Source organism: Tachyglossus aculeatus, chromosome 16, assembly GCF_015852505.1.
Source record: "Tachyglossus aculeatus isolate mTacAcu1 chromosome 16, mTacAcu1.pri, whole genome shotgun sequence".
Lineage (NCBI taxonomy): Eukaryota > Metazoa > Chordata > Mammalia > Monotremata > Tachyglossidae > Tachyglossus > Tachyglossus aculeatus.
The window spans coordinates 7,376,147-7,403,830 of NC_052081.1; the positions used below are offsets into that span (position 1 = coordinate 7,376,147).

General features: G+C 43.4%; 2 non-coding genes across 2 annotated transcripts; one reads left to right on the forward strand and one right to left on the reverse strand.

Moving 5' to 3' along the window:
• Positions 1–7,417: 7,417 nt before the first annotated feature.
• Positions 7,418–7,555, reverse strand: LOC119938819. The gene has a single exon (XR_005454521.1). It is a non-coding gene; the product is annotated as a small nucleolar RNA SNORA7 (small nucleolar RNA).
• Positions 7,556–21,218: 13,663 nt separating this feature from the next.
• Positions 21,219–21,362, forward strand: LOC119938842. Its single transcript, XR_005454541.1, has one exon. It is a non-coding gene; the product is annotated as a small nucleolar RNA SNORA7 (small nucleolar RNA).
• The last annotated feature ends 6,322 nt before the right edge of the window (positions 21,363–27,684 follow it).

Genomic DNA, 27,684 nt, shown 5'->3' on the forward strand with positions numbered 1-27,684 from the left:
CATAAGATCAGGCAAGACAAGCCCTCCTTATTTGTGATTGAGCCTTGCAATTCAATGTTAAGTAGATGGTGTTACTTTAGAGGTTGCTTGAGCTGACATGCTTTTGAAACTACAGTCAAGAAGCAGTGTGGCTCAGTGGAAAGAGCACGGGCTTTGGAGTCGGAGGTCATGGGTTCAAGTCCCAGCTCCGCCAGTTGTCAGCTGTGTGACTTTGGGCAAGTCACTTAACTTCTCTGTGCCTCAGTGACCTCATCTGTAAAATGGGGATTAAGACTGTGAGCCCCCCGTGGGACACCCTGATTACCTTTTAACCTCCCCAGTGCTTAGAACAGTGCTTTGCACATAGTAAGCGCTTAATAAATGCCATTAGTATTATTATTGTTGTTGTTTCAGTTGCCCTCTAGACTCCACAGTTTGGCCTAGATTCTATCAATCAATGTATGCTGTCTGAGTTTCCCAAAGGAGAGACAGATTTCTTGATTCCATTTTCTCCCTCTTTGCAACATTGGACAGTGTGTTAGGTAGCAAAATCCAATAACAACCTTCAGGTCTTATTGGCCAAAGGAGATACTTGGGCCAAGTATAGTGTTTTCTGGGCATGGGGTAATTCTGAGGTCTTTTTTTATGGTATTTGTTAAGTGCTTATTATGTGTGTCGGGCACTGTACTATCCTGCTGGGGTAGATGCAAGATAATCAGGTTGGAAGTAGTCAGTGTCCCACATGGGGCTCACAGTCTTAATCCCCATTTTACAGATGAGGGGAATGGAAAGTTAGGTAACTTGCCCGAGGCTACACAGCAGACAAGTGGAAGAGCTGGGATTAAAACCTAGGTCCTTTTGACTCCTAAACCCATGCTTTATCCACTATGGCACACTGCTTCTGAGTGGGTGATTCAAGCACTTTTGATGATGTGCTCATCCTGTTCAATTGAATGGGTTTCTCAGGGGGCTCTGAACCAGATTTGGACACCAGATTCTAGATTTCCTTGCTGTGTTCTTGAGTGTGGCTGCTTAGAAGAGGTTGAGCATAGTATTAGCTTATCGCTACTTCTCTGACAATAGTAAAAGAATCAGAAGGGCCAGCAAATATCAATATCATTTTGAAATAATCTTGGGGATCTCTATAAGCATTTTTTAAATGGTATTTGTTAAGCACTTACTATGTGTGAAACATTGTTCTAAGCACTGGAATAGGTTCAAGTTATTTAGTTTGGACACAGTCTCTGTCCCGCATGGGGCTTACAGTCTAAACTTCTCAGTGACTCAATGATTTTTAGAGGTTTCCAGGCCTCAGGCCTACTGATCATGTCAAATGGTTCGTAAGGTTTATGAACACCAGGTAAACCTCTCCTGTATCTGTCATTCAGCAAAGATTATGTTCGCTGAATCAGTTTTGCTTTGAAGCAGAACTGTAATTCTGAAAGGCCTTGAATAATGAAGTTATTCTATACACACTGGAACTCACAACCTATATAAAGGAACTTTTAAAAGCATGTATGTACATGGAGAGGGTGTACATTGTTCATGTATTCCACTGGTGAATTATTCTTTGAGTTGTTTTGGTCTATATTTCTAATTTCCAGATCTCTCCTGAAGTCCCCTGGCTTGATTTTCCCATTTCCTAGGAAGACAGGTATAAGTAGGAAATGCCTCTTTCTGGCATACTTGTGTAAGGGATCTAGTTCACTGAGCATGGGTAGGCAAAGAGAAATTTAGGATTAAGTTACTTGAAAATTGCCTGAAAATAGATGCATTTTCAAGTAATTGTAGGTAAATCGTGTGCAAATAGTATGCATTACTTTTGAAAAGCACTTTTGATTTTCCTCCCCTTTTACTATCCCTGGATATGGTCTCAGATGGAAACTACTGAATTAATAATGATAATAATAATAGCCAGTATTATCATTATCATATTTGTTTGGTGCTTACCGTGCACCAAGCACTGTACTAAGCCCTGGAGTAGATACAATTCAATCAGGTCTCACCTGGCGTTCACAGTCTAAGTTGGAGGAAGTAGGATTTAACCCCTATTTTACAGATGAGGAAACTGAGACATAGAGAAGTTAAGTGACTTGCCCGAGGTTACACAGCAGACAAGTGACAGAGCTGGGGTTAGAAACCACAGGTCCTCTTAGTCCCAAGCCCAACATGGCTTTCCACTAGGCCACACTGCTTCCCTAAACGAATTCTAAATGAAAGCCCATATGACCAATCAGGGCTACTGGGGTATAGACACATCACCATCATCTAATATTCATCATTTTGAGGGTTAGGCAAGTTTCTTAGTTCAAATAATCTCTTATGTCTGTGTCTCTATTCCTCCCGCCATCCATAAATGGTAATACAAGCTTGTTCAAAATGGGCACATGTGGAAAGTTCAAGATTAGGTATAGACTGTGAATTTTAGAGAAGTCAGTGATTAAACCCGGGTTCCTTCTTCTGGTTCTGACTTTCACATGAGTTTCTAGGGAATGGGGCTTGCTCAGGCTAGGAAATGGCCAACCCCTCCTATCAAGGGGTATCCCCGTATGATATGGAGGTTATGGCGTTACCACACAGACTGACAATGTAGTTCTCTTCTATCACAAAGCAAACAAGGAACAGGTAGCAGTAAGGTGCTTCCTAAACCAAAACCATAGAAGGGCCTTGAGGAGGAACAAGATTGAAAGAAGATTCAGTGAAACTGTACTGAAAATAGAAAAAAAATAGGAAGCAGCGTGGCTAAAGCCCTGTTCTGGGAGTTGGAAAGACCTGAGTTCTAATCCCAGCTCTGCCACTTGTCTGCTATGTGACCTTGGCAAGCCACCTAATTTGTCTGTGCCTGTTTCCTTTTCAGTAAAATGGGAATTAAGACTGCGAGCCCTATTTGGGACAGGTACTGTGTCCAAACTGATGACTCTGTATCTACCCCAGTGCTTAGTACGTGCCTGGCACATAGTAAGTCCTGATCAAATACCATAAAAAAATTAAGTCCTGATGTAAGCCTCAGGGGGTGACAGCTTCACTTGTCATCTGTAGACAGTAAGCTTGTTATGTTCAGGGAATTTGTCTTACTAATTCTGTTGTATTCTCCCAAGGGCTTAGTACAGTGTTCTGCAAATAGAAAGAACTCAATAAATCTCATTGATGGATTGATCTGTGATCCTAGAAAAGTTGCAGTCTCTGACCTCTGCTGTTCCATTTGTAAAATGGGAATGAGAGTAGACCAGCCTAATGCCGTAGACCTGGAGGTGTGTTGGTAAGTACTGCCAGTGTCCGTCAATCAGTCAGTAGTATTTAAGCATTTTCAGGGCCCAAAGCTGTGGACTAAGCACTGGGATGATTATAATAGTGGAATTTATTAAAGTGATTATTATGATGTGCTTATTGCCGAGTAGATGCAAGATACTCAGGGCCAAATCAGATCCTGTCCCATATGGTGCTCACAGTCTAAGTAGGAGGGAGAGGAGGAATTGAATCCCCATTTTACAGATGAGGAAACTGAGCAAGCCAAGATCCAGCTTGCTTCTGTAATCCTCCCTGGTATGTCTACCCTGGGAGTTACTTCAAAACCCATCCCTTGACTTCTATGAGCTTTTGATCTGCTAATGGGGCAACTTGACTTTACTGTGAGAAGATATTGAAAAGGCTGATCACAAGGAGGAGCTGAAAGACCACTAAATGAAGACAGTCTTGCTGCTTAGTTTTAGAGGAGCATGGTAATGAAGTCCGTCATCTTTGTTCTCAAGACTACTTGGATTATCTTCATCTCTGCTTTTGGAAAAACTATCAATGAACCAAAGTGTTAGAATGCAATGTATGTGATTGTAGAACCTCTGTCAAAAATCCTCCCTCTGCAGCCATCAACAATGACTCTTTTACTTAGTGGTATGGGATACTAAAGATTTCTGAGGACTGAGGCTAGCGCATTCAATATACAGGATCTTGCTTTGTGGAATAACAGCTATTACTGTCTTCTTGGAGAATGTTATCATCTTGTGCTCCATTAATTCCTCCTAACTCGTTTTAGTTTAGGGGATGGGAGGGTGTGTTGTAGAGAAGCCGTGTGGTCTAGTTGAAAGAGCACAGGCCTGGGAGTCGGAGGATCTGGGTTCTAATCCTGACTCCTCCACTTACCTGCTGTTTGACCTTGGCTGAGTCACTTGGCTTCTCTGTGCCTCAGGTCCCTCATCTGTAAAATGGGGATTCAGTACTTGTTTTCCCTCCTACTTAGACTGTAAGGCCCCATGAGAGTTCTGACAATCTTGTATCCACCCCAGCACTTAGTAGCACTTGGTAAGCACTAAACAAATGCCTCTGCTATTATTGAAGCATGATTTCTTTACTTCACAGAAGTTTTATGTTAGGTAAAAAGCCCAATATTACAGCTGGAAGAATTGGAAGGAAAATTTTCATGGCTTGTCCCAGTACTTAGAGAAGCAATGTTGCTCAGCGGAAAGAGCACGGGCTTTGGAGTCAGAGGTCATGGGTTCAAATCCCAGCTCCGCCAATTGTCAGCTATATGATTTTGGACAAGTCACTTAACTTCTCTGAACCTCAGTTACCTCATCTGTAAAATGGGAATTAAGACTGTGAGCCCCCCCGTGGGACAACCTGATCACCTTGTAACCTCCCCAGCACTTAGAACAGTGCTTTGCACATAGTAAGCGCTTAATAAATGCTATTATTATTATTATCATTACTTGCTGTATTGAATTTCACCCTAAGTAAACAGGCCACAGACCTATCTTTTGGAAAAGAATGTTAACTATAAGGTACACCGTTTCATCCTTTCAATCCTGATTTATAAGTACACACCCTCCCTCACCAGGGCATCAGTTTTCTTCCATAGAATGCCAAGTAAGAATTTTTGCATTTTTTCCCCCCAGAAAATTCTTCAGATGCTCTCTTCCTAAGGCATCAGATTCTTTAGGCATTATCAGCCCAGTCATTTTCATCTGAGACGCTTGCATTAAGTCATTGAAGGTGGGGCTGGGGGAAGGAGAAGAGGTGATAGAGCCTCCAGTTCAGTTGGACAGATAAGAAAGAGGTATCCAGGATTTCCTTTCCAAGAATGCAGTGTTTTACCCAGTGGCCCTGGTTCAAAGTGCCCGGGAGAATATTGGGGTTTTGGTTTAGCTTTTTTATTTTTCCTTTGCTCCAAAATCCCCTTAAGAATATGCCACTGGTATTATTAACGAGGACTGTTTATGTTTTGTATAGTACTGAGTGAAGCCGGCTTTCGGTAAATAAAATCCATCCCAAAAGGTCTCTGACGTATGCTTTAAAGGGGGGAAAAATTCTTATGATGGCTAGTTTCTTTCTGAGAAGAAGATAAGGAAGATCCTTTAGAAGCAAAGAATTTATCTTTGACCACGCCCTGGGGGACATACAGGGGAGATTTACATACTCTTCTCTGCTTTCCCACCAGCTATTAAAATAAAACCCGATGTTCATCCCCTTGTCCCAGTAAGATGTTATATCTCTTTCTGACTTGTTTATCTTTCTGTCCATCTATAGTAGCTTGTGTCATTCTTGGATTGGATATTAAAACCATTAAGCCTAGCTGGAGCACATTGGCGTATTATTTCTAGACTGTGAGCCTGTTGTTGGGTAGGGACCATCTCTATATGTTGCCCGTTTGTACTTCCCAAGTGCTTAGTACAGTGCTCTGCACACAGTAAGCGCTCAATAAATACGATCAAATGAGTAAGCTTCCTAAAGATATGATGAGCCGACCATGTGCAGAGCACTGTACTAAGGTCCTGGGAGAGTACAGTAGAATTAGTAGACGTGGTCCTGATTTCATCTGATACTCTCCAGAAAAGTAATTTATTAGTGTATCATTCCTTCCAGGTCTGTGCTAGGAGAATAGCATGACAAACCTCAGAGGAGTAAATTAAAACCTCCTCTTGAATTCCAATTGTTTTAGCATGATTCAGGCATATTCCTTATTTGAACATTTTTCACTCTTCTTGGCAAAAAGAACTCACATAGCCAAACAACCTCAGTAATCAGTGATAAGCAGATATATAACCTTACCATAAATTCTCATCTTTCCTATGCCGGAATTAGAGATATAAGAACGATTAGAATGATAATGGCATTTGGTAAGTGCTTAGGTGCTTACTATGAGCCAAACACTGTACTAAGCGTTGGGTTGATAAAAGATAATTAGGTTGGGCACAGTCCCTATCCCACATAGGGCTCCGAGTCTAAGTAGGAGGGGGAAGAAATTCAATTTCTGTTCTCTCTCCTACTTAGACTTTGAATCCCACGTGGGACCTGATGATCTTGTATCTACCCTAGCACTGAACACAGTGCTTAGCAGATAGTAAACGCTTAACTTGCTACAGTGAAGGAGGGGGACCAACCCAATGTCTGAGGGACTTCGTTTTGGCTTCACTGGTTCATAGGTCTGACTTCAAATGGTATACCTTATATTTTTACAGAATGCTGGGAAAACATAAGCTCGTTCTGTTGACTGTAAGCTCACTGTAGGCAGGGAATGTGTCTGTTTATTGTTATACTGTACTCTCCCAAACACTTAGTACATTCTTTTGCACAAAGTAAGCGCTCAATAGATTGAATGAATGAACGAATGAATGAAAACATAATTTCTGCCCTCAGATGTTTAGGATCAAACAAGTATTCACACCTCGGCAACATTTGAAAAGCAATATGGCTCAGTGGAAAAGAGCATGGGCTTTGGAGTCAGAGATCATGGGTTCAAATCCCAGCTCTGCCAATTGTCAGCTGCGTGATATTGGACAAGTCACTTGACTTCTCTGTGCCTCAGTTCCCTCATCTGTAAAATGGAGGTTAAGACTGTGAGCCCCCTGTGGGACAACCTGATCTCCTTGTAACGTCCCCAGTGCTTAGAACAGTGCTTCACACATAGTAAGCGCTTAACAAATGCCATTATTATTATTATTATTGTTTGGCAACAGATCCCCCTCTGTTAATTGAAAAATCCACCTTGGGGCCTCATCCTCTCAGATTCCCTCCCCATGGGGCCATTGAGACATGAGCAGGGTTAGTTGTTGACAGGAAAGAATAGCATAACCATTACTGGGAATTGCCAGTGTCTACCATGGGTCACTATGAGTTTAGACACCTCTTAATTGGAGTCACTGTCTAAGAACCAGAGAGATGGGGAGGAGAGACCTGGAAAAAGAAAGAAAAAAAGGTCTCCCAGGGGCCTTCGAAGACAATTTCTTGTTGTTGTTGTCAAGTTGTGTCCGACCCAAAGCGACGCCATGGACATATCTCTCCCAGAATGCCCCACTTCCATCTGCAATCGTTCTGGTAGTGTATCCATAGAGTTTTCTCTGCAAAAATACGGAAGTGGCTTACCATTGCCTCTTTCCGTGCAGTAGACAAGTCTCTGCCCTCGATTCTCTCCCATGCCACTGCTGCCTAGCATAAGAAAGTTTTGACTTGTAGCAGATTGCCTTCCACTCACTAGCCACTGCCCAAGCTAGGAATGGAATGGGTATGCCTCTGCTTGACTCTCCCTCCTGTAGTCGAGACTGGTAGAGTGCTGGAAACTGTCCTGGTGCGACCCTAAGAGGAGACTATTCCTACTAAGACTCAAATAGGAGATCACATCTGGCCTAGGAATTGGAATCAAGCTTCCACTCTAATTTAATGTCTGTCTCCCCCATTAGATGGTAAGCTTCTTGAGGGCAGGGGTCATGTCTACCAACTCCATTGTACTGTACTCTTACCAAGCTCTTAGTACATTGCTCTGTACACAGTAAGTGCCCAATAAATACCACTGATTGATTGATTGAAGATCACTCCACAGAGATCACAAGTTAGAGTTTATCTTTCTGCACACCCCAGACAGGACTCCTTTAATCTTCCATCCATCCCATTTTCGCCTCCAACATTTAATGTACTTACGGAGAGGGGCCAAAACTGAAAGCACCCTATATCTGATTAGCAAGAATCCTGTTGTGAAATGTTTTTTTTTTTTTAAAAAATGCGAGCACTAGACCAGGTAAACCCAGCTTTGTCGGAGCAAGAGAAGAAATGAATTCCTCAGCGGTCTCCCTGCACACACTGAAACTCAAGCCCTGAGATTTCCAGTGTAGGGAAACATCTGTGCTATTCACCATAATGGAGAGATGGGAGATCAGTGTAGCCAAAGAAAAGAGCCATCTTGGGATTTCCGGCTTCAGATAAGTCTGTAGAATTAGCTGGTGATGGGAAACTGATGAAAACTCCTAAGAAGGCAGGTGCTTTGTGCGGACAGCAATACGTTCAATACTGTGCTCCTTAGTTGAATAGCCAAAGTCCCCAGGTGGATTCCCCCCCACCCCACCCCCAGGAAAGAATAGTGGCATGCAGAGGTCACACCAGCCCCACCTATGACATGGGTTCGATTGGAAAACATCTGCAGTGAGAGTGCACGAAAGCTGGGAATCCCCACCAAGAACCTAACAGTTCCGCTCCCCCCTTCACACACACCCCCGATCCAAGGCCAGAATTCTGCAGAAAATCATTCATCTGGCAAAAGCGGTTTGGAAATCTCTGTGACAGAGGGGACTCAAAAACGACAGATGGTGTCTTCTCACCCTTTGTCTTCCTCCTTGCTTCTCAGATGAATATTGGCATCAATTTTAACAAGTCGGTCCTGAATACTGGCTGTGCTCCCTCTAAACAGTATTTCCTAGGACTAGTGGGCTAGTTGAAACTCTGCCTTTGGAGAGCTTAGGCCCACTGATTTGTTCAGAATTTAGGCCCACCAATTTGTCCAGAGAGCCAACTGTGGTTTGCAAAAGCTCCTTGAAAAGCAATTTTGTTTTTGGTGTATAGATTGATCACCCCCTTGAATTTGCAGCCTCACCTTGGGTCCTAGTGCAATACTAGAGTGCATATTGGTGGCTCAGGAGCTTTTTTTGTGGGCGCCAAGGGAAAGTGTGGAAACTCTACCAGAGGTTTTTAAGGAAAGAGAAGGCAAGTGATCTTCCTGGGATATTTTTGGAGCAGCTCTGCCAGGAGGCAATTGGGGCACGTTTTCATTCCTATGATTTCATGACATTTAAAAGAGAGTGAAAATCATACAATCAAATCAAAAAATCAAAATCAATAAATATGAGGTACGAGAAAATGTGGGATCACAGGTCAGGTGATAGGTCAGAGCTAGAGAGACAGATTTCAGAGTCATCCTTCTAGACTGTAAGCTCGTTGTGAGTAGGGAACATGCCTGATAACTCTGTTGTACTCTCCCAAGTGCTTAGTACAATGCTTTGCACATAATAAACACTCAAATGCCATTTATTGATTGATTGATTGATCTGCATAAAGGTGGCAGCTGAAGCCATGTGTGAAAGGATGAGCTCCCCTAAAGAGTGAGTGTAAAGCTAGAAGAATAGGGGACCTAAAATGGATGTCTACAGTAAATTGATGACAGAGGAGCCAGTGAGCAAAACTAACAGTGAGCGGTCAAAGAGGTAGGAGGAAAACCAGAATAATACTGGGTCAGCAAAAACCGAGACCTGATAGTGTTTGAGTAGGAGGGAGTGGTCCATCATGTCAAAAGTGGCAAAGTAGGGCTTAAAGCTCACAACCATCACTGGAATATGAAAGAGCATATAGAAGCAGCATGGCCTAGTGGAAAAACGGTGGACCTGGGTTCTAATCTCTGCTTTACCAATTGCTTGCTGTGTGACTTTGGGTGTCACTTACCTGTGCCTCAGTTTACTCAGCTGTAAAATGGGAATTGAATCCTTCTCTCTCCTACTTAGACTGTGAGCCCCATGTGGGATGGGAACATTGTCCAACTTAACTTGTATGTACCACAGCACTTAGAACAGTGCTTGACACATAGGAAGTGCTTAACAAATATAATAGTAATTGCTTTTCAGTAATGTTCTGTCCTATTCTACACTCTGCCTACTACAGTGGCAACAAAGTAGAGTCCAAAGTGCTTTGACCTATTTCAATGGGGTACCAGTTACTTCCGTGGTGAGATTATTTTACAGTATGTAACCAAAACTTTCACCAATCAGTGGTTTCCTCCATAGCCTACATTTCCTTTAATGGCTTAATTCTAAACAGTCAATTTATCTTATTTATTGAGCACTTACTGTGTGAAAAGCACTGTACTAGGCACTTGGGAGAGTACAGCCCAATTTAACAGACACATTTCCTGCCCACAACAAGCTTAAAGTCTAGAGGACAAGCTACTATAGCTCATTGTCCCTGGGCAGTCTGCCTCACACTGTCCAATCTGGTCATCCCTCCACTCTTCCTCCTTGGGCTCATCTTCTGGCCTAAGAGCAAAACGATGCTAGAGTGAGTGATAAATGAAGCCCCAAAATGCTTATAGTTGAGGACCAACTGTTAGGACAAAGGATTTTTCTCAAAAAGCTCCTCAAGCACTTTCTGGGATTTCATAGTTTGAGGGATTAAAATGTCTGTCTGGCCAGAGGTTTGGAAAGCCTGGCCAAGGAGAGCAAGAGCAAAACAGTCCCCTGTCATCTCTCCCTTATCCCCTTCCTCTTTCTTTTACCTTGTTTGGTTTGGGGGAGATAAGGTGTGGTAGGGATGGCCACCAGAGTAGTAATGGTTTTAAATGTAAATTCATCCTCCCTCATGTATTTGTTCTCCATTAAGTGCTCAACTGGTTTAAATTTAGACCACTAACCTTACCGATGTGTGTTTGCTTTTTGTTTCCTCTGAAGTGATCATTTTTTCCAGTGGCCAATTTGGAATAGTTTTCTTCCCACCAGTATCAGCTCAGCATGTAGTGGGCGATTGGCAAGATCCAGAGGCACCTGTCTAGTGGATTCCGTGGTTAGTGTCATGGCTGGATCTTATTCAGGATTACTCTCAGGCTGGGGAAGCACTGATGAATCATAGCCAGACTAACACTTGTTGATTAGATAAACATCTCAAGAGAATTTCCTGTTTGCTGTTGTGGGAGAATAGGATAGGTACAGTTTTCTATCTTTGCCCCTGGCCCTGGTTTAACTCCGTTGCCACTGGTCTGTCCCTTTGTCCTCTATGTAGGCTACCTTTCCTGCCCTCTCCACTGAGAGGCCCTCAAAGGCAATGTGGATTTAAGGGAACATCTGAGGGCTGTGTGGGTAAGTGGATTTAAGGGAGCCCCTGCTAAGAGCAGTATGACTAACTGTATTTAAGGTGGCAGTGGTTTACCTGGAGTTGAAGTGGTAATGATAAAGCTTCCCTAATTTCATGTCTGGAGTAAAAGTGATGGCAGGGGAATGGCTGGTATGAAAATGTAAGTGGGAGGAAAAGAGACAGATAAGGCCAATAACAAAGTCAGGGTTTGCCTAAGGAATAGTAGAAGAGACAAATAGAATCCCCTCACACCCCAGGCACGCAGAGCCAATCTCAGGACAAGTATGGCAGTCATATTTAGCAAACAAGTGAGTGTCCTGACAGTGTCTTGGGATGAGAGGAGAGGGAAGGGTAGAAGGTGACCAACCTGCTTGGAATCACCATTTAGGTAATAAGCTGGAGTAACTTGAGCTCTAAGCCTGATGCATGCACTGAGGGGCAACCAGGCTGGGGACCTGTAAGATGCCTGGCAGGCGATCCCAAGGGTCAGGACCAGATGTACAGATTGGAGGGTTCTAGTATTCAGAGTGTGTCCGCTGGGGTCCTTTGACTCTGGAAGATACCACATATCTCCCAAAATGGGACCCCAGCTAAAGAGAGACCTGAGGGCAGGAGTGGTGAAGGAAGAATAAACTACACCCCCTTAGAACAAGAACCCTGAACAGAAACCATTTGCATCCACACCCCTTTTTAATAGAAGCAGCATGGCATAGTGGAAAGATCTCAGGCCTAGGAATCAGAGGCCCTGGGCTCTAAGACGTAGCATGGCTCAGTGGAATGGGAGTCAGAGGTCATGAGTTAAATTCCCTGCTCCGCCACCTGTCAGCTGTGTGACCTTGGGCCAGCCACGTAACTTCTCTGTGCCTCAGTTATCTCATCTGTAAAATGGTGATTAAGACTGTGAGCCCCACGTAGGACACCCTGATCACCTTGTATCCCCCCCCCCAGTGCTTAGAACAGTGCTTCGCACATAGTAAGCGCTTAACAAATACCATCATTAATATCGGGTCTGCCACTTACCTGCTGTGCGATCTGGGGCAAATCACTTCTTCATGCCTCAGTTCTCTCATCTGCACAATGGAGATTCAATATCTGTTCTTCTTCTTACTTAGACTATAAGCCCCATGTGGGACCTGATTATATTGTACCTACCCCAAGGACTTGGTAGAGTGCTTGACACATAGGAACTTAACAAATACCGCCGTTATTATTATTCAATATTTAAGCCCATTTTGTCTGAGCCTGCAGCACATTCAAGGTGGAGACTTAATTCTTTCACATACCGGACCATCCTCCCTGCCAACCCATGGCATTGTAACTAGGGGAAGCAGCGAGGTGAAATAGCGGAGCACGAGTCTAGGAATCAGAGGACCTGGGTTTGAGTTTGAGCTGTGCCACTAACCTGCCATGGGACCGTGGGCAAGTCACTTAACTTCTCTGTGCCTCAGTTTCCTCATCTGTAAAATGGGGATAATAATACCTGCCTCCTCTACCTACCTCACAGGGTTGTTGCGAGGGCTGAAGTGAAGTAATGAATGTGAAAGCGCTTTGGGGATAAAAGTGCTACAGGAAAGCAAATACTTAGACCGTGAGCCCCATGTGGGAGAGAGACTGTGTCCAACCTAATTTGTATCTATGCCAGTGCTTGGCTTATAGTAAGCCCTTAACAAGTACCATAATTTTTAGGGCCTCCGGAAAAGTGTTTTCCCCCTTTCTTTCCCTCCTGGAACTCTCACTTGGAATTTGGGCTGTCACAGCTAAGCAGAGCCAGCTCGAGGGTAGTTGAACAGTGGGTCATGAGAGTTGCTCTAAGTGGACATGTGTGTTGGCTAAGGAAATTAAAGTCTGCAAAGATGTGCCAATCTAGTCAATCTTTTAGTTCAGCATTTACTATCCACTTCCATTTGTGCCATGTACCAAACAGAACAAATAAGAGACCCAGGCCCTGCTTCCTGGAATGGAGTGAATGAGAGGAAGAAATACCATCAGTTTTAATCTGAGAGACTTGGTTATGTGGTTGGTCCCAATTCATGAAAGATGTCTGATACAGAGTTTGACTAAATTGGAGGGATGATACTGCCTCCTTCAGAATGAAGCGAGAACGTTTCTTCCTCAAAATGCACAGCTATCTCCAACCTCTGCGTCAGGAGTCTTGTGACCTTTTGACGCAAAATTATTTGTTCATTCTCCTTTCCAGACTCTTCTGGGAGTTTCAGTAATGAAGCAAATTGGATTCCTTCCTCCCCATCTCACCCCCCACACCCCATAAAAATCCGAATTGGAATAACATAACTCAAGAATGTAGTCATCAATCATATTTGAGTGCTTATTATGTGCAGGATGATTCACATCATAGCATCAGAGCATTGACAGCATCTTTAGAGGTCACTGAAGATGTGTCCTTGATTCCAAGGAGCCACTCCTAACTGTTTTTCACTATATCACAGTCAGGAGATTCCACAGTCTCCACTGGCAATATCATCCAATCTCCTGGAAACCTTGGGGCCAGGTGGTTTCTTTAAAGGATGACCAAAATCTTCACCACTCAGGTCAGCCTGTTTTCTTGGCTTTACAAGAAAAATGTAGGGCAAGCAGCATGGCTTGGTGGATAGAGCATGGGCCTGGAACTCAGAAGGTCATGGGTTCTAATTCTGGCTCTACCACTCATCTGCTGTGTGGCTTTGGGCAAGTCACTTCACTTCTCTGTGCCTCAGTTCCCTCATCCATAAAATGAGTGCTCTACTACTGTTACCCCCACCATAATTTTCAGGTCCCCGCCTGATACTTTGCAAAAAATGGGAACCTGGTATTCCCTCCAGAGGCATTTTGGGTGGCAGACCTGAAGAGCATAGCTGTCCTGCCTAATGTGGGAATGTACAGTCATCAAGATCATGTTTTTGATAAAGGGGAACTGACCTCTGGATTGTTACGTGGGAGTCTCATTCCTCTAGGATTGGAGAGTTGGAGAGGAACTAACATGTCATACTTGTGGTTTACTTTGAGACTGCCGTTAAAAATAACGCGTATAAATGTGTGTGCATTGTTCAAATGCTTCCCTGATTCTGTTTCACTCAGGGTGAGAGTAGGGAGTGCGGAACTCATCCATACTTCAGAATACAACTCTGTTGTATTGTACTCTCCCAAGTTCTTAGTACAGTGCTCTGCACACGGAGTTCAATGAATGCCATTGATTGATTGAATAATCGCAAATCAGGGATCAAGCCGCCAATCGCAGCAAAGAACCTTATGGCTGAAAGGTTTATCTAGAGCTGCCCTTGGGATTTGAAATTGACACTGTGAGATTTTAGACTGACTCCAAACTGTGAGAATTTAGTCACATATGCAAATGGAGTTAAAAAGACTGATGTGTGACCAATGATTCCTTCTGCCCTTGCTGTGCTTCTGTGTTTTTCTCAATATGCACAGCTACCTCTAACCTCTGCAATCAGAAGTCTTGTGATCTTTTGATACAAAACTGTTTGTTCATTCTCCTTTCCAAGTTCTTCCTCAAGTTCTCTCTCAAGTTCTTCCTTCTCCTCCCAAATTTACACTGAACCCTGCCCTCTCCTCTGGGTTATTTTTCCTCCGATTTCAAAGAGAAATCTCCTCTCTGCCTTCCCTGAGGAAGCGCTATTCACCTGGGTCATTGTTCCCCACCATAGCCAAGAAGCCACAGTTCATTCTTACTTATCCAGGCAGAAAAGATCAAAGGTTTAACCAGATATGTACCTTCTCCACAATTTAGCTTTTTGCTGGTAAAACCAACAAGAGAAACAACATGAACTGGTGGATGGAGCATGGGTTTGGGAGTCAGAAGGACCGAGGTTCTAATCCCAGCTCCACCTCTTGCCTCTTGCATGACCTTGTGCAAGTCACTTAACTTCTCTGTGTCTTGTTACCTCATCTGTAAAATGGAGATTAAGATTGTGAGCCCCAACTGGGACATGGACAGGCTCCAACCGGATTAGCTTTTATCTACTCTAGTGCTTAGTACAGCCTGGCACATGGTAATTACTTAACAAATGTCATAAAGCAAACAAAAAGAACAACCACCATTGTTTATGCTTTTACTGCCAAGCAAGAAGGCTGAGGGGGTGTATCCCCATTTCTCAGCTCTCCAACATTGTTTTCACCCCTTGACAAGGGATCTTCCCACCCTACTGATATCTCTTACTTCTCCCTCCACCATCCCTCCCCCATCCTCTTCTAGATTTTGTAACTTGGCCGTTAATTTGCTGCCAAATTAATGATAATAATTCCAATAATTGTGGCATTTAAGTGTTTACTATGTGTCAAGCACTTTACTAAGCACTGGGGAGATACAAGATCCTGAGGTCTGAGAGCTCACCTCCTCCAGGAGGCCTTCCCAGACTGAGCTCCCTCCTTTCTCTCCCCCTCCTCCCCCCTCCATCCCCCCACCTTACCTCCTTCCCTTCCCCACAGCACCTGTGTATATGTATATATGTTTGTATGTATTTATTACTCTATTTATTTATTTATTTTACTTGTACATATTTATTGTACTTATTTTATTTTGTTAATATGTTTTGTTCTCTGTCTCCCCCTTCTAGACTCTGAGCCCACTGTCGGGTAGGGACCGTCTCTAGATGTTGCCAACTTGTACTTCCCAAGTGCTTAGTACAGTGCTCTGCACACAGTAAGTGCTCAATAAATACGACTGAATGAAGGTCCCAATCTGGGGCTTACAGTCTACTAGGAGGGAGAACAGTGTATTGAATCCCTGTTTTGAGGGTGAGAGAACTGAGGCAAAGACAATTAAAGTTACTTGCCCAAGGTCACCCGGGAGACAAGTAGTAGAGCAGAGATATCTTGCTCCTTAGGGGGTTCTAGCCAAGTAGTTTTTTTTTGTTTTTTTATGGTATTTCATTCATTCCTTCAACTGTATTTATTGAGCGCTTACTGTGTGCAGAGCACAGTACTAAGAGCTTGGAAAGTACAATTCGGCAACAGATAGAGACAATCCCTACCCAACAATGGGCTCACAGCGCTTACTTATGGACTAGGCACTGTACTAATTACTGGAGTAATTACTGCCCCCTCCGCACCCGCCCCAGCCAGATGAGGGCACTGAGGCCCAGAGAAGTGAAGCGACTTGCCCAAAGTCACCCAGCTGGCGGAGCCAGGATTTGAACCCATGACCTCGGACTCCAAAGCCCGGGCGCTTTCCAGTGAGCCACGCTGCTTCTCTATATGCCATCATCATCATTATCATCAAAGCCCCCTTTTTTATGGTATTTTTTTAATCTATTTTTTTATCTCTTTTATCTTTTTTTTTCTATTCTATTTATTTTATTTTGTTAGTATGTTTGGTTTTGTTCTCTGTCCCCCCCTTTTAGACTGTGAGCCCACTGTTGGGTAGGGACTGTCTCTATATGTTGCCAATTTGTACTTCCCAAGCGCTTAGTACAGTGCTCTGCACATAGTAAGCGCTCAATAAATACGATTGATGATGATGGAGTAGATACAAGCTAATGAAGTTGGACACAGTCCCTTTGCCACATGGGGCTGACAGTCTTAATCCCCATTTCGCAGATGAGGTAACTGAGGCCCAGAGAAGTGAAATGACTTGCCCAAGGTCACACAGCGGACAAGTGGCAGAACTGGGATCAGAACTCAGTTCCTTCTGACTCCTAGGCTCATGCTCTCTCTTCTCCGAATAGAATTCCGAGTGGTTCTTGAATTATGAAGAACGCAATCACAGTCCAACTAAAAAAATGAATTAAAACCAGAGTATATGCAGCGGGTTGTAAATCACATCACTTAATTGCTGAGCCTGGAGGGAACATGTAGAGGACAATCCTCTCAAGGTCAGTAATTCAAAGAATTGTGACTGAACCTGCTTGGTAACCTCTCGAACCACTCCCCTTGATCCCATAGTGTAGGAGGTCTACAAGGGGTGCCAAAGTCAGTGAGGTAGCCCGGGGAGCGGGAGGAGGGGCAGAGAGGCAGAATTGGAACTCCTTTCCAATGCCTTTGCTTCTTTGACTCCCGGGCCTGAGAGTCAGAAGGACCTGGGTTCTACTCCTGGCTCTGCCACTTGTCTGCTGTTTGAACTTGGGCAAGATACTTCACTTCTCTAGGCCTCGGTTACTTAGTTCAACTGTATCGCTACCACTTAGGGAACTACTTAGAGAAGCAACGTGGCTCAGCGGAAAGAGCACGCGCTTGGGAGTCAGAGGTCATGGGTTCTAATCCCAGCTCCGCCACTTGTCAGCTGTGTGACTTTAGGCAAGTCACAACTCATCTGTAAAATGGGGATTAAGACTGTGAGCCCCACGTGGCACAACCTTGATTACCTTATATCCCCCCCCCCCCCCAGTGCTTAGAACAGTGCTTGGCACATAGTAAGCACTTAACAAATGCCAACATTATTATTATTATTACCTCACCTGTAAAATGGGGATTTAAGACTGTGAGCCCCACGTGGGACAATCTTGATTACCTTATATCCCCCCCCCCCCCCAGTGCTTAGAACAGTGCTTGGCACATAGTAAACACTTAACAAATACCAACATTATTATTATTGTTACCTCACCTGTAAAATGGGGCTTTAAGACTGTGAGCCCCATGTGGGACAGGGACTGTCCAACCTGATTAGCTTGTATCCACCCCAGCACTTAGAACAGTGCTTGACATGTAGTAAGCGCTTAACAAATATCATCATCGTTACTGTTATTATTTGAAGAGTGACTTGGGTTCTTGTGGGCGAGGAAAGGTGCCTGCTACTGACCCCTTGGGTGGAGGCATTTTCAGAACTGCAGGGTTGCTCTTGTTGTTTGAACCTGGCCATCTCATTTAGGAGAGGGTGGGGTCTTGATGGTGGTCTTTCTTGCTGTGTTCTGCCTTGGAACTGCTTTGGCTCTAACTTGATTATTTAACTGGGTTTCTGATTGATCCATAATCAGTCAATCAATAGTATCTATTGAGCATTTACTCTCTGCAGAGGACTGGCCTGAGCACTTGGGAAAGTAAAGTATAAGATTGGTGAATATCTTGGAATATTACTTACTCTGTCATCCCTGCCCATTAATCTGTGAATAACTCTGATTTTTTTTTAGTTGATATTGTTGGTATCTCTTTAGCTTTATTCTTATCTTGTAGATGGCATTTGTTAAAAGCACTTAAGGGTGTTAAATTTCCATATTATTCTAAAGTCAGACTCACCTAAATCAAAGATAGCATCTTAAAATCCATCACAAACCATGAGCTTTATACTTACTCAACATCTGTTATGTTTGTGCTCATTAATTAATTCAAATAAAATGTATTTGTAAACTCTCAATCTGGGTTCTAATCCCAGCTCCATCACCTGCCTGCTGTGTGATCTATGCCATTTCCTGTAGTTGTGATTTACTTTAATGTCTGCCTCCTACATGAGACTGTAAGGAATCATGTCTACCCACTTTATTGTATTGTACTATCCCATGTACTCAGTAAGGTGCTCCACATACAGCAATTGCTCACCAAATACCATTGATTGATTGATTGACTGATCAATTGAAAAGCCTGCAGCTCTTCCGTCACTGCCATTGCAGCTGACTGGCCTGAAATTCTAGCACAAGACCCACAGGAACCTGCGCGAGGAACTGGCTAGATGGCAGTGATTACTGAGTCATGGAAGAAAAAAGGAAGAATAAAAAGGGAAATGAGGAGGAAATGAGAAGAAGACCAGAAGGAAGCAGGAGGAACAGAGAAGGCATAATCCCCAACTCCTCTCTCTCATTCAACCCTCATACTCAAGTGTCACCAAATCCTGTTGCTCAAATTCGCCTTTTCATCTCCATCCAAACTGCTGTCATGCTGATCCAAGCGCTTATTGTATCCTGCCCTGACTGATGCGTCAGCTTCCTTGCTGACCTCCCTGCCTCCTGTCTCTCTCCACTCCAGTCCATACTTCACTCTGCTGCTCAGATTATTTTTCTACAAAACCATTCAGTCCCTGTTTCTCCACTCCACCAGAACCACCAGTGGTTGCCCAACCAACTCCGCATCAAACAGAAACTCCTTATCATTGGCTTTTAAGCACTCAATCACTTGGCCCCTTGTAACATACCTTGCTTATTATTCTCATTCTCCTTCTCACCAGTGAAACAGTGTGACTGGTGGATGGTGCAAGGGCCTTGAAGTCAGAAAGACCTGGCTTCTGATCCCAACCTCTGCCACTTTTCTGCTTTGTGGCCTTGGGCAAGTCACTCTACTTCTCTTGCCTTAGTTATCTCATCTGTAAAATGGGGATTAAGACTGTGAGCTCCATGTGTCAAACCTGATTAGCTTGTATCTACCCTAACACTTAGTACGGTGGCAGCACTTAATAATAAGTGCTTAACAAATACAATGAAAAGAAGACTAGTCTCAATCACAACAGCCCTAATAATCATAATATGATGAAAGAGCCTTTCTCCCACGAGATTTTCATTCATTCATTCATTCAATCGTATTTATTGAGCGCTTACTGTGTGCAGAGCACTGTACTAAGCACTTGGGAAGTACAAGTTGGCAACACGTAGGGATGGTCCCTACCCAATAGTGGGCTCACAGTCTAGAAGGGGGAGACAGAGAACAAAACAAAACATATTAACAAAATAAAATAAATAGAATAAATATGTACAAATAAAATAAATAAATAGAGTAACAAATACCTACAAACATATATACATATATACAGGTGCTGTGGGGAGGGAAAGGAGGTAAGGCGGAGGGGATGGGGAGGGGAAGGAGGGGGAGAGGAAGGAGGGGGCTCAGTCTGGGAAGGCCTCCTGGAGGAGGTGAGCTCTCAGTAGGGCTTTGAAGGGAGGAAGAGAGCTAGCTTGGCGGATGTGTGGAGGGAGGGCATTCCAGGCCAGGGGGATGACATGGGCCGAGATTTGACTCTGTGGATCCAAGGCTGAATCACTCTAGCCTGAAACTATGTCATGTTTGTCGGTATTGATTTTTGTAATATAATGATTATGTTACAAAAGATGTGTTTCTGGGCATTGACCAAGCCACAGGGTCGTTGGAATGAGGACAACCTTGAATTAAAAGTACCCATAAGCACAAGCGTATCAGCAGTTCAGTTATGAAATGCATTGAACTATTCCTCAAATCATCAATCACATGGTCCACCCAAGCTACCCAGATGCCGGGATCTTGGATAGGAAGCATAGCGAGCTGACATCTCTCACTGTGGTTGGGTCTACTGATGACTAAGTCCAAAAGGAAGGGATGGTACTACTCATTAACAGGAAGCTGATAAAGCACTTCTGGATGGCAGGAAGCTAATAATATCTGAAGAGTACATATTATCCCAAGAGAAATAGATATTGCCCAATGGCCCCTTTTTGTGGGGGCAGAGAGAAAGAGACAGGGTCCATGAGTGAGAGGATGTCTAAAGTTGAAAGTATACTTATTCATTTTCTTCACATAAATGCCCTTGTTCCTGGAATTATTTTTTTATCAGGGGCTTGGTAAAAATTAAGCTTCAGTAGGGTCAGAGAAAGAGGAGGGTGGAGTGGACAGGTGTTCCTGGGGAAAAGAGAATCGGTGAAGCTAACTGTGGATTTATCAAAGAATTGATGATATTTATTGAGTGCTTACTGTGTGCAGAGCACTTAGGAGAGTACAGTATAACAGAGTGGGTAGACAAATTCGCTGTCCACAAGGAGTTCACCTATGTGCTCTTTCCTAGTGCTTAATACAGTGCTCTGCACACAGTGAGTTTTTAATAAATACTTTTGCTACTGTTTACAATCTAGAGGAGGAGCTTAAGGTCTAGGATTTATGCTACTGTTGTCCTTATTGTGATCGAAACTAGTGGTTGTGCCCTAAGGATCAGAAGGTGAGAATTGACTCTCTGAAGCTCCCAAATGGATAGATTTATCATATCCACACTTCAATTCTAGATGTAGGAAGAAAACTCAGCAGTACTTCTTACCTTGTGGATATGAATTAACATGGAGCAGCACAGGAAGGTTGATTAGTTGACTGGAGTTCCCAGCCATGTCAACATGGAAGTAAAAAATGTAAAACAATAATCAGGTTTAAATTTACACTTCTCACTCCCACCCAGCATGTTCTCTCAACAGTTAGAGACATGATCGGTCATTAAATTCATCTTTCTACTTCTCCCCCTCTAGACCGTAAACCCCCTATCAGAATCATACCTGGAGAGTTTTCAGTACTCTACCAGTCTCGGCTATGGGAGGGAGAGTCAAGCAGAGGCAGAGGCATACTCATTCCATTCCTAGCTTGGACAGTGGCTAGCGAGGGGAAGGCAATCTGCTACAAGTCAAAACTCACCTGTTCTGGGCAGCAGCGGCATGGGAGAGAGTCAAGGGCAGAGGCTCAAGTTTACAATGCGAAAGAAGGCAATGAAACCACTTCCATATTTTTACGAAGAAAGCTCTGTGGATACGCTATCAGAATGATTGCTGTTGGAGAGCGGCCATTCTGGGAGATATGGCACAGATAGATAGAGTCACTATGGGTCGGAGACTACTCAACAGCATAAGACAAGACTATAAAGGAACCGTGTCCACGAATTCTGTTGTATTGTGCTCTCCCAAGTGTTTAGTACAGTGCTACACATAGTAAGTGCTCAGTAAATACCACTGATTGATTGATTGATTAAAGTAGGATGTGCCATTTATGCTTGGAAACAAAGAAGCATAGAAATAGCAAAGCATAATGGAAAAAGCACAGACCTAGGGGGTCTCATACAGTCTCTGCCACTTGCCTGCTGTGTGACCTCCTTTGTAAAATGGGGATTAAATATGTTATCCCTCCCCCTTACCATATATACCAGAATGACTTTATGACAGAAGATAGAATGTTCTGAAGAGGGTGTGTCCATGGCGTCGCTATGGGTCGGAAACAACTCAATGGCATTTGAAGAAGAAGAAGAAGAAGATCTGAGGGGGATCTTAGACTAAGGCAGGAATTGGATCTAAATTGCTTATAATACACCTTCCCCAGTGCTTAGCATATAGAAAGAGTTTAACAAATACCATAGTTGTTGTTGTTATTATTATTATCATAGGTAATGTCTTATATCAGTAGTATGCTATCCTAGGCTCTTTGTGAAGACGTTCACAAAAGGAATTACAGGTAGAATTATAGGTGGTGAAGAATTATTGTAAAGGCTAAGGATCAAATCCATATATATCTATATGTTTGGGTGCATAGCAAGGTGGATTTCCGCTGTTCTTTTTATTTTTAAGTACTGTGAATAACTGTTGAGTTGAAGCAAGTAGGGTGTTATAAATTAAGGAAGGCTTCCTGGAAAAGGTAGCACTTTTAGTTAATTGAAAAGTGTAAGATGCAGTAGGCCCGGCGTACAGCCTTGAGGCCATCTGGGAGAAAGTTTTTGCTTCATGTGAGGGCAGTTGGATAGCAACTGGAGTTTTTTGAGAAGCGAAGAGATGTGTGCCTGGTGATGTTCAAGATAATCCAAGCAACAGAGTCACAGTATAGTCCAAGACCATTGACAATGTTGATACTGTAATCAAACCATGATATAGTAATGCTTGTATTTATTTAGTATTTACTAAATACTATATAGTATTTACTATATACTTAGAGAAGCAGTATGGCTCAGTGGAATGAGCACAGGCTGTGAAGTCAGAGGTCATGGGTTTAAATTCCGGCTCTGCTACTTGTCAGCTGTGTGACTTTGGGCAAGTCACTTAACTGCTCTGTGCTTCAGTGACCTCATCTGTAAAATGGGAATGAAGACTGTGAGCCCTCCAGGGGGCAACCTGATCACCTTGTAACCTTCCCAGCACTTAGATCAGTGCTTTGCGCATAGTAAGCGCTTAATAAATGCCATTATTATTATTATTATATACCAAGCATTGTGCTTAGCACTGGGATGGATTCAAGATGATAAGATCATTGGGCTAACAATCTAAGAGGTAGGGAGAGCAAATAGCTCCATTTTACAAATGAAGAAATAGGCCCAATGAGGTTAAAAAACTTGATTGAGGTCACTCAGCAGGCCAGGGGCAAAGCTGGGATGAGAAAATGGGTTTCGTGAGTCCTCACATCCAATGCTTTTTCCAGTAAGCCACGGGGTACATTCCCCAGTAATGCCTAAGCAGCATGGCCTCGTGGAAAGAGTAAAGGCCTGGGAATCATCAGAGAACCTAAATTCTAATTTCTAGACTGTATCTAGATTGAATCTTCTATAAAATGGGGATTAAATTCTACTCCCTCTTACTCAGACTGTGAGCCCCATGGACTGGGTACAACCTGATATTCCGGTATCTACTCCAGTGCTTAGGACAGTGCTTGGTACATAGTAAATGCTTAACAAGTAGCATTATTATCATTATTATCATTATCTTCTCCTGGTTCTCCTCTTACCTCTCCGGTCGTTCTTTCTCAGTCCCTTTTGCAGGCTCCTCCTCCCCCTCCCATCCTCTTACTGTGGGGGTTCCCCAAGGTTCAGTGCTTGGTCCCCTTCTGTTCTCAATCTACACTCACTCCCTTGGTGACCTCATTCGCTCCCACGGCTTCAACTATCATCTCTACGCTGATGACACCCAGATCTACATCTCTGCCCCTGCTCTCTCCCCCTCCCTCCAGGCTCGCATCTCCTCCTGCCTTCAGGACATCTCCATCTGGATGTCCGCCCGCCACCTAAAGCTCAACATGTCGAAGACTGAGCTCCTTGTCTTCCCTCCCGAACCTTGTCCTCTCCCTGACTTTCCCATCTCTGTTGACGGCACTACCATCCTTCCCGTCTCACAAGCCCGCAACCTTGGTGTCATCCTCGACTCCGCTCTCTCATTCACCCCTCACATCCAAGCCGTCACCAAAACCTGCCGGTCTCAGCTCCGCAACATTGCCAAGATCCGCCCTTTCCTCTCCATCCAAACCGCTACCCTGCTAATTCAAGCTCTCATCCTATCCCGTCTGGACTACTGCGCTAGCCTTCTCTCTGATCTCCCATCCTCGTGTCTCTCTCCACTTCAATCCATACTTCATGCTGCTGCCCGGATTATCTTTGTCCAGAAACGCTCTGGACATATTACTCCCCTCCTAAAAAACCTCCAATGGCTACCGATCAATCTGCGCATCAGGCAGAAACTCCTCACCCTGGGCTTCAAGGCTGTCCATCACCTCGCCCCCTCCTACCTCACCTCCCTTCTCTCCTTCTACTGCCCAGCCCGCACCCTCCGCTCCTCCACCACTAATCTCCTCACCGTACCTCGCTCTCGCCTGTCCCGCCATCGACCCCCGGCCCACGTCATCCCCCGGGCCTGGAATGCCCTCCCTCTGCCCATCCGCCAAGCTAGCTCTCTTCCTCCCTTCAAGGCCCTGCTGAGAGCTCACCTCCTCCAGGAGGCCTTCCCAGACTGAGCCCCTTCTTTCCTCTCCCCCTCGTCCCCCTCTCCATCCCCCCATCTTACCTCCTTCCCTTCCCCACAGCACCTGTATATATGTATATATGGTTGTACATATTTATTACTCTATTTATTTATTCATTTATTTATTTTACTTGTACATTTCTATCCTACTTATTTTATTTTGTTGGTATGTTTGGTTCTGTTCTCTGTCTCCCCCTTTTAGACTGTGAGCCCACTGTTGGGTAGGGACTGTCTCTATGTGATGCCAATTTGTACTTCCCAAGCGCTTAGTACAGTGCTCTGCACATAGTAAGCGCTCAATAAATACGATTGATTGATTGATTGATTGATTGATTATTATTGTCATTATTATTTTAAAAAGACAGCCACTGGCACTAAATGATGGGAAGTATGTTTGAATTGAAAACACCTCGAATCATTCAGTCAAGGTATAGAGTTCAAAGTGCAATAAACCTTAATACAGCCAGGGACAAAGGAACTCCACATTGAGTACTCCCTCCCTGTTTGATGCCACACTCACGCACACCATTGCTTTCCACACCATATTGTACTGAATCAGACAGGCGAAGAATTTTCTCTAATTCTGTCATCATGTTTCCATCCATAATGAAACCTTGGGTTCTGGCAAAAGTAGGGGTAAATATTTTAATTCCATCAGGGTGCTGTTTAAAAAGTAGTGAATATAGAACCTCACCAGCCCCTGAGCCACTTCAGAGTTTTCCAAATCCCCAGACCTGCCCAATTACCTCATTCGCCCCGGATATTGTATGAACAGTCCTTATATGGGAAAACAGTGACTGGTTGGGATCTTAATTTTTAATCAACTATTTTGCCTTTAATAAGTAAAATTGACTACACAAACTTGAATTAGAAAATAATTACTCATAGGGCCTATTTTTTAAATCAGCCTGGAATGGAAACTATGTATAGTTTCTGTACTGTAATGAATTTATTATTTTCCAGTTGAAATTACACTGCAAGTGAAATCGAATGTCAGCCACTTTTAAAAGCTTTTCAATGAGGTTTAAACACAAGATGACCCTAGGTTTTGAAAATAAAGTCAAATCTCCGTGCAAACCAAAGACTGAGTCTGCATAGAACAAAATTAGCTTATATTTTGGGTTTTTTTTTAAGCAATGTGGATTCTCCTTTTTGTTAGAACAAAAGGTCTGGGGATTTTTATGTTTAAACAAAAAAACGGAGAATCCTCATGTTACTTAATGGCCATAATGTTAAAAATTACTGGCTCAATAAATACTATTGTAATTCATTTTTTCAGGATCCTGAGTAAGCACCTTTAATGAACTTGTTTTTAAAGTTCCATCTTATCAACATTTTGAAATGAAAGACTGGCTGTAATGGAAAGTGTGAACTTCATCCTTCAGCTGGAACGCAGCATCCCTAGCTTATTTGGTTGTAAAATCCTGGAGGTTAAGATGGTTTTTATCTCTTACCTCTAGGTCATGCTCCCACTTACAGAGTTTGCATCTGGTTTTGCATCTGGTAGACTCTCAAGAAATGCTGGTGTTGATGGCGGGGATGTTTTCTCTACCTAAACGGGTTTTTTTTTAAAAAAAAAAACTGTCTGCTTAACATTTGGTAAGGACCAAAATTTCCCCCAAAATACTTCTGGTCTGAATCTTCTTCTGTAGGGATATATAGCTATGACAGCATGAAAAACACATTTCCCATCTGTAGAGCCAAGAAAATGAAAAGTCTCACAGTGACACAGCTAACTGTGCACAGTTCAAAAAGTCAAGAACAAAAAAATGAGCAGCTGATACAACTGGCCAATGAGGATAGCTAATTTCGTGGGGAATAAATGAATCCACAGGCTTTAAGTATGCGAAAGAAATTTCCTGTCTCTGTCAGCTATTGTCGGAAGTGTATTTTTTTTATTTTCTCATCACACCCTCCCTCCTGCCCCCACTGTCCTTCCTGCCCTATCCCTGGCCACCCCCACCACCCCACCTCCATTCTTGTCCCAGGGACTATCTGCCCCCGTTGTATTGTCGTATGCTGTCGAGCCATCTCCGACCCGTAGCGACTCCAAGGACACATCTCTCCCAGAACGCCCCACCTCCACCTGCAGTCGTTCTGGCTGTGTATCCATAGAGTTTTCTCTGAAGAAACGGAAATGGTTACCATTGCCTCCTTTCATGCAGTAAACTTGAGTCTCCTTCTTCAACTCCCTCCCATGCTGCTGCTTTGACTTTTGACTTGTAGTAGATTACTTTTCATTCACTAGCCACTGCCCCAGCTAGGAATGGAACGGATATGCCTCTGCTTGGCTCTCCCTCCCATAGCTGAGAGTACTGGAAACTCTCCAGGTTTGGGTCTTAGAGGGGGATCTGCCCCAGTACACACACTCAAAACTTTTCCTCTGCATCAAACTGTAAACTGTAAGATTGCTGTGTGCAGGGAATGTGTCTGTTTATTGTCATATTGTACTGTCCCTAGCACTTAGTACAGTGCTCTTTCCACAGAAAGTGCTCAATAAATACAGTTGACTGATTGATCAAACATCTCCACCATTCCCCATGTATATATCAGAGTTTTAAATTCAGACTTTTCAAGATATTTGCATAACTGCTTTTCATTTTTCAGCAGTAGAAAGACATAGCCCACACTAAGTGAAAAACACCTGAGATCTTTAATCAGTGTGAAATTAAGTTCTTTGGGAAAAGGTATTCCAGAGAGTTGCAGATTTTTGAGATTTTCTCAGATAATAATTATGGTATTTGTTAAGCACTTACTATGTGCCAAGCACTGTTCTAAGTGCTGGGATGGACACAAGGTAATCAGTTGTCCCACGTGGGGCTCACAGTCTTAATTCCCATTTTACAGATGAGGTAACTGAGGCAAAAAGAAGTTAAGTGACTTGCCCAAGGTCACACAGCAGACAACTGCGGAGCTGGGATTAGAACCCACATCCTCTGACTCTCAAGCCCATGCTCTTGTCCCTAGGCCTTGCTGCTTGTCTAAAATCATATTTCTGTTAAAAATCATATAGGATGTTCTATTGGGAAGCATCAAATTTGAAGGTGTAGATCAGTGGACTTTGTCTCGAAGTATCTAATCAAACTTATGTGTGGCATTCATTTTTTAAGCATGGCAGTGATGGCTTAGTTAAGGGTGAGGAATGGCTTCTTGATGATTTAGACTTGAGAAATTGGTCTGCTGAGATTTTTAAGAGTCACCTAAAATAACGGCTATTTGCTATGGGCACAGTGACCTGTTG